The 8,398-nt window shown below is 35.8% G+C and overlaps 1 pseudogene; it reads left to right on the top strand.

Moving 5' to 3' along the window:
• The first annotated feature begins 494 nt into the window (after positions 1-494).
• On the top strand, positions 495-999 carry LOC110192363 (NADH dehydrogenase [ubiquinone] 1 beta subcomplex subunit 6-like; annotated as a pseudogene).
• The last annotated feature ends 7,399 nt before the right edge of the window (positions 1,000-8,398 follow it).

Consider the following 8,398-nt stretch of genomic DNA (forward strand, 5'->3'; position numbering starts at 1 on the left):
AAGTGTGGAAAAGGCCAAAGCACAAGCTAGGAGAGCAGTGACTACACCTCCATTTTGATCATACCACTTTAGAAGAACTGAAAACTTACAAGTCTCCAGAATTTTCTCTGAAAATAGCAGCATGAAAAACCTGAAGCTCAGGATAGTGCCGCCTCCACTCCTGGAGCAGAGCCCGACTTTAACAAAAAAGTCAAGAAATAGGTTTGGAGAACGAGCAAGCAACAAAAAAGAATCTGACCATAGAAAATTACTCTGGTGACAAGGAAGATCAAAGCACAAACTCAGAAGAGGACAACATTATGTCAAAATGCCTACGAGGAATGCCTCAAAGAAAAATATGAATTGGTGTTAGACCCAAAAAGAATTGCAGAAGAGCTCAAAAAGGAGTTTCAAAATCAAATAAGAGAAACAGGGGGAAAATTGGGGGAAAATGAGAATGATACAAGGGAATCATTAAAAAAGAATCACTAGCTTGGTAAGCGAGACATGAAAAATGGAGGAGAGTACAAAATTTCACTGAGGAGCTTAGTGCTGTCCCAAGAACATCGCTTGGTCACAAAAAAAAAAGTGTCTCTGCAGCTGAATCCAGTTTGTTATACACTGTGAGACTGAGGAGATGTTGGGGATTACGCCCAACAAGAAGCTGTGGCTGGAGCAGCTACATGCCCTGAGGAGACAGCGACTGAAGGACTAGGAGCTGAGCCCCTGGGAGCCCATATTGCCCTGGCAGAGGCTTGGTCAGGCTTCTGCGATAAATTCCTGCAGACTGACTCCATCTGGAGGAGATTTGCTTTTAAGGCATACTGAAATGGAATGTTTGTTTTTAGTAATTTCCTTATACCAGCCTGGATTGTTCACTATGATGTCAAATGCCATGTACAAACAAGGCCATATGGCATCATTAAAAAGAAACCCAAAATATTTCCAGGTGATAAAATTCTGGAGACTGGAGAAGTAATTCCATTAATGAAAGTTTGTGATATACATGATTATCATTAAAGACATTCTTAAAAATTTTTAAAAAAATACCATTCACTGAAGGAAAGAACTCTTTACAAAATAGAATGCGCCAAATGGAAAAGGAGATTAAAAAATACCACTGAAGAAAAAAAGAAAACATTCCTTAAAAATTAGAATTGGACAAGTAGAAGTTAATGACTCCATGAGGCATTAAGAAACAATCAAACAAGATCAAAAGAATGAAAAAAAATAGAAGAAAATGTGAAATATCTCATTCAAAAAACAACTGACCTGGAAAATAGATCCAGGAGAGATCATTTAAGAATTATTGGACTGCTTGAAAGCCATGATAAAAAAAAAAAGGGGGGGGGCACTTAGACATAATTTTTCAAGAAATTATCAAAGAAAACTTCCCTGATATCCTAGAACTAGAGGATAAAATAGAAATTGAAAGACTACAATAATAACTTCCTGAAAGAGATCCCAAAATGAAAACTCCCAAGAATATTGTAGCCAAATTCCATAGCTCCAAGGTCAAGGAGAAAATACATCAAGCAGCCAAAAAGAACCAATTCAAATATTGTGCAGCCACAGTTAGGATCACAAAAGATTTAGCAGCTTCTACGTTAAAGGATTGGAGGGCTTGGAATATGATATTCTGGAGGGCAAAGGAGCTGGGATATTACAACCAAGAATCACCTACCCAGCAAAACTGAGTATAATACTTCAGGTAGGAAATGGATATTCAATGAGATAGAGTACTTTCAGGCATTCCTGATGAAAAGGCCAGAACTGAATAGAAAATTTGACTTTTAAATGCAAGACTCAAGAGAAGCATAAAAAGTTAAAGAGGAGAGAGAAATCATAAGGGATTCAATAAAGTTAAACTGTTTGCACCCCTACATGAGAAGGTGATACTTGTAACTACTAAGAACTTTTCTGTTATTAGGGCAGTTAGAAGGACGTAGACAGAGGGCACAGATATGAGTTGAATATGATAGGACGATATATTAAAACATAAAATTAAGGGTTGAAAAAGAGTAATGCACTGGGAGAAGGGGGAAGAGAATGGTAGAATGGGGTAAATTATTTCACATACAACAGGTGCAAAAGAGCTTTTACAAGGGCAGCTAAGTGGCGCAGTGGATAGAGCACCAGCCCTGGATTCAGGAGGATCTGAGTTCAAATCTGGCCTCAGACACATAACACTTATGAACTGTGTAACCCTGGGCAACTCACTAAACCCCATTGCCTAACTAAAAAAAAAAAAAAGAGCTTTTACAGTGGAGGGGAAGATAGGGTGGGGTATGCTTGAAATTTATACTCATCAGAATTGGCTCAGAGAGGGAATAACATACACTCAGCTGGGTATAAAAATCTATTTTACCCTACAGGATGGTAGGAGGGGAAGGGAATAAGATAAGGGGGATAGGACTAATAAAAGGGAAGGTGAATTGAGCAAGGCAGTAGTCAGAAGCAAAATACTTTTGATGACGGACAGGGTGAAAGGAGAGAGAGAGAGAGAGAGAGAGAGAGAGAGAGAGAGAGAGAGAGAGAGAGAGAGAGAGAGAGAGAGAGAGAGAGAGAGAGATGAACAAGAAGAAATAGGATAGAGGGAAATACATAGTAATCATAACTGAGAAATAAATTTTATAGCAAGTTTCTTTGATAAAGACCTCATTTCTCAAATATGTAGAAAATTGAGTTAAATTTATAAGAAGTCATTCTGAAATTGGTAAATGGTCAAAGGATTGGAAGAGGCAGTTTTCAGGTGAAGAAATCAAAGCTATCTTATAGACATATGAAAAAAATGCTATAAATCATTATTGATTAGAGAGATGCAAATTAAAACAACTTTAATGTACCACCTCACACCTACCAGATTGGCTAATATGACAGAAAAGGAAAATGACAAATGTTGGAGGGATTGTGGGAAAATGTTGGTGGAGTTGCAAACTGACTCAACCATTCTGGAGGGCAATTTGGAACAATGTCCAAACGGCTATAAACTATGTATGTCCTTTAACCCAGCAATATCGCTACTAGGCCTATATCCCAAAGAGATAAAAACATAAAAGGAAAAGGACCCATATGTACAAAAATATTTGTAGCGGCTCTTTTTTGGTGGCAAAGAAATGAAAATTAATGGGATGCCCATCAATTGGGGAATGGCTAAACAAGTTGTAGTATGTGATTGTGATGGAATACTATTATGCTATAGGAAATAATGAGCAGGATAGTTTCAGAAAAACCTGGAAGAACTTACACAAATTGATGCAAAATGAAATAAGCAGAACCAGGAGAACATTGTACACACTAATGGTAACAATAACAACAATATGGTATGATGGCCAACTGTGAATGACATAGCTATTCTCAGCAATACAATGATCCAAGACAATTCAGAAGGACATTTGATGAAAAATGCTATCCATCTCCAGAGAATGAGCTGATGGAATCTGAATGCAGATTGAAGCATACTATTTTTCGTTTATTTTTTCCTTTTTTACTTTGGTTTGTGTTTTATTTTACAACATGACTAATATAGAGATGTGTTTTGTATAACTACACATGTATAACCTATATCAAATTGCTTGCTGTCTCAGAAAGGAGAGAAGAAAGGGAGGGAGAGAACTTGGAACTGAATTTTTTTTAAATGAATGTTAAAAATTGTTGTATATGTAATTGGGAAAAATAGTTAAAAATTAATCAACAGCTGTTGAAACCTTATAAGCATATTTATAATTTGAGAGAAAATTTGATTCTATGTATTTTAAAGTGTTGAAGAAGGCTTTATTTTCCAATAATTAAAATAGCATGCAACCTTTCTTGTCTTCATGGAACAAACCAAAGGAATTTGACCTGATCTACAGTCATTGTCCTCTGTGGCAGGAACCAGTATCTATATGGTATCAAGGTTTATTGTTCTTTGGTAGAACATTATAGCTGGGTGGCGTCCAGGATTACAAGTGGCCTCAGTCTTATGAATACCTAGGCCTATCTCATATTCTTTCCTTTTCTTAAGATGCCACAGTTAGAGAAATGTTATATTCTATCGATTCATGGCCCATGGCCTGGGCAATTTCATACAGTTGGACACGTCTGGTAACTGAGTGGGGATATGTGTGCTTGCCTCTGACCCTTACAAGTTATGTGGCCAGGGAGAAATACATTTTTCTCTCTGTGCTTCAGTTTCCGCATAAAACCAGAATAATTATACCAGTAGCACCTAATTGACAGGGTTGTGAGATCAAAAGAGAGAATATAAATATAAGGCATATAAAAAAATATATATATGTATATATATATATATATATATATATTATACAAAGAGCATAAAGCATATGGAGTATCTTAAATGTCCCATATAAATGTTGGCTTTTATAATATTTAAAGATAGAAAGCATATAAAGCTGAGAAGTGCCACATAACAGAAAGACTAGACTAGTGTGAATACAATTCTTTATAAAATGCAAATTTGACAGTTGCCAATCTGTCAAATATTTCCAATATTTGGAGAATATTTCCAACCCTGGGAGAACTTGGCACCAATGACATCATAGGCCTATGCTTAAAAAGATAACATTTACTGTGCATACCCTTTGACCCAGCAATAGGAGTTCTAGGGCTGTATCCCAAAGAAATCAGAAAAACAGGAAAAGGACCCACATGTACAAAAACATTTATAGCAGGTCTTTGTGTTGTAGCAAAGAATTGGAAATTGAGAGGATGCCCATCAATTGGGGAATGTCTGAACTAGTTGTGGCATATGAATGTAATGGAATACTACTGTGCTATAAGAAATGATGAACAGGCGGACTTCAGAAAAACCTGGAAAGACTTGTATGGACTGATGCAGAGAGAAGTGAGCAGAACCAGGAGGATGTTGTACACAGTTACAGCCACATTGTGCGATGACTAACGTTGATAGACTTAGCTCTTCTCAGCAATGCGAGGATCTGAGACATCTCCAAAAGCCTCATGATGGAAAATGCTGTCCACATCCAGAGAAAGAACTATGGAGTCTGAGTGCAGATCGAAGCATCCTATTTGCTCTTTCTTTTTCTGCTGTTTTGTTTTGTTTCTTATTTCTTGTGGTTCTTCTTACGAGTTATGATTCTTCTTTACAACATGACTAATTTGAAAATATATTTAATAGTAATGTACGTGTAGAGCCTATATCAGATTATGCGCCATCTTCAGGAGGGTGGTGGATAGGGTGAGGGAGAAAATTTAAAACTCAAAAGCTTATGGAAGTGAATGTTGCAAACTAAAAATACATTAGTTAAAAAAAAATTTAAAGATAAAATTTGCAAAGTGTACAGACAATGAGAAATTTTCATGTGATATCTTTCTTCCTGTGTTCACAAAAGTTTTATTCCCAATGTTACCTTTACATTCATAGATTAGTTTTATCCTTTTTCAAGGATATTACTATACTGTGTGAGCCTTCTTCATTCCTTGCACATCACAGTGTTCAGGACATTGATACATACGTTGAGCTGACCTTTTCAAGGGGTTATTTTTTACATAAAAACCCACAATTCCATCTAAGAGCCATTCCCCAGTTGATAAATGACAAAAGCATATGATCAGACAGTTTTCAAAGTGAGAAATACAAGCTATCCACAGCCATATGAAAAAAATGCTTCAAGTCACTAATAGAGAAATGCAAATGAAAGAAACTCTGAGATTGAACCTCATAACCATCAAATTATCAAAGTTGATGAAAAGGAAAATGGGTGCTATTAGAGAATCAGTGGAAAAACAAGCACATTAATGCACTTTCGGTGAAGCTGTGAATTGGTATAGCCACTGTGTAAAACAATCGGAACTATGCCCCAGAAGTTATTAAGCTATATAACTGGGCATAACCCTGTTAGGCATGTATGCCCAAAAAGATGGAAGAGGTAAAAGGCCTGTATGAATACAATTTGTATAGCAGCTCTTTTTGTAGTGGCAAAAAACTGGAAGCAAAGGGGTGTGCCCATCAGTTGGGGAATGACTGAATCAAGTGTAGTGTGTGAGTGTAATGGAATATTATTATGCCACAAGAATTTACAAAATGGACATTTTGGATAAACCTGTGAAGACTTATATGAACTGACACTGAGTTAAGTGAGCAGAACTAAAGAGAATAATTTATTTTTAAAAGAACATTCTTTTTAAAATACATGTATATTCTTATTTGGCTTTGTGGTTTATCATTATGCTGAACAAAGTCCTAAAGTCTTTTAAATTTGTTTTTTTAATCACAGCATTTTTATTGTTTAAGTTGTCCTCATTCTGTTCTTCATTTTATATAAATTCATAGAGGTCTTCCCAGTTTCTTCTCAAACTGGGCATTTCATCATTTCATTTGGCACAGTAACATTCTATTATATTCATATACTGTAATTTGTTCAGACTTTCCCCAAAAGATAGGCACCCCTTTAGTTGCTAGTTTTGCACTATTGCAAAAGAGCTCCTATAAATATTTTATACCTATGAGTCATTCTCCTCTTTCTTTGATTTTTTTCTGGGGTATAGGCCAAGTAGTACTATAGCTGGAAACAAAGGATATACACATTTTAGTGACATTTTAGGCATCATTCCAAATTGCTTTCCAGAATGGCTGGATCAACAGTCTGCCTGATTTCTTACAACCCCTCCACCATTTATAATTTTCCTTTTTTGTAATCTTTGCCAATCTGATGGGTATGAGTTGCACCATTGTAATTGCTTTAATTTTCATTTCTCTAATTTTTAATTATTTGGAATATTTTTTCATGTGGTTGTTGCAAGCTTGAATTTCTTCCTTTGAAAACTGCCTAATCATATTTTGACCATTTATATATTGGGGAATGGCCCTTATATATCTTGTGTTTGAGAACTGCATCAGAGAAACTTAACTGCAAAGATTTTTTTCTCTCAGTTTCCTGTTTTTCTTCTAATTTTAATTACTTTAGATTTATTTGTGCAAAACCTTTTTTATATATTCATAATTGTCCACTTTATCTTTTGTGATTCCATTTCTTGTGTAGTCATGAACAAGTAATTTCTTCCTTGTTCATCTAATTGCCTATGAAATCGAGTTTTATGCCTGAGTCATGTATATACATTTGGAGTTTACTTTGGTATATGGTGTTAAATGTTAATTTATACCTAATTTCTTCCAAAATGCTTTTCTAGTTTCCCTGGCAGTATTAACCAAATAACAAGTCTTTATCTCAGTAACTAGGGTGCCTGTGTATATCAAAGACTGAACTACTGTGTTCATTTGTTTCTGTATATTGGGTATCTAATCTCTTCCACTGATTGACCTCTCTATTTTTAACTAGGACCAAATCACTTTAATGATTATTGTTTTGTAGTACAGTTTGAGATCTGCTAATATGCTTGTTTCCTTCCCACTTCTTTTCTTTATTACCTTTTATTCCTCTGTATGAGGATTTTGTTATTTTTTTTATCTCTATGAAACAATCCTTTGGTAGTTTAATTGGTACAGAACTGAATAAGTAAATTAAATAATGACACGCTTTGAAAGAATTACATTCAGTGCATGAACCAAGCACAGTACCAGAGTATGGTGATAAGACATACTACCCACCTCCTGACACAGAGGTTATGGACTCAAGATGCAGAATTAAGTATATATTTTTGGACATGGCAAATATGGGAATTTGTTTTATTTGGCTATGTATATTTGTTATAAGAGTATTGTTTTTCTTTTTTCCCCAGTGGGTAAACTGGTAGAAAAGAGAGAAAATAAATGTTTCTTATTTGAAAAGAAAATGAAAAGGCTAAAGAAAATCCTATCATTTTGAAACAACCCCTCTTAATAAACATTCCCTTTCATTACTCTATCCTTTTCCACACATCGCTCATTCCCAAACTTATTTCTGACTCTTTCTTTTTCATGTCCAAACCCACTCCCCCCCAGTCCCTGGATGTGAGAGTTTATGAGGAGAGGACAGTTGTGGCAGGTGCATTAAGTGCCATTGTCCAGGAGGGTAATGAGATTGAGTGGGTAATGTAGGGCACTTGGAATTTGTTGGGGCAGCCTGACATTGGAGGGTGATTGGAATGCAGGAGACATGCCAAGGAGAGCAGACAATCAAATCTGTGGACAGAAAAGCTTTCACACAATGTATTTTTTTTTCTATTCCTTCTCCAAGTCAGGAATGACTTCCCCACAATGGAAATTATGTTTGTACTAGGGTATGTGGAGAGAGTTTAAAAAAAAAAAAAGGCATGCTAATGCCCTCAGTCAGAAAGCAGCAAAGCTGGTGACTGGGTCATATACAATCAAGTGTCAACCAGAAGAGGCACAATGAAGTTACCAGATCAACTGTTTGGGTCAAAAATATTTTGTTTTGACACTGAGCTCTATTGCAGAGGAACAAAACAAAGTGTTTGGACTTTATATAAGAGTGGTGATCAGCATGCCAACATAAAC

The sequence above is a fragment of the Phascolarctos cinereus genome, unplaced genomic scaffold (genome assembly GCF_003287225.1).
Source record: "Phascolarctos cinereus isolate Bilbo 61053 unplaced genomic scaffold, phaCin_HiC Scaffold_8;HRSCAF=390, whole genome shotgun sequence".
In the NCBI taxonomy this organism is placed as follows: domain Eukaryota; kingdom Metazoa; phylum Chordata; class Mammalia; order Diprotodontia; family Phascolarctidae; genus Phascolarctos; species Phascolarctos cinereus.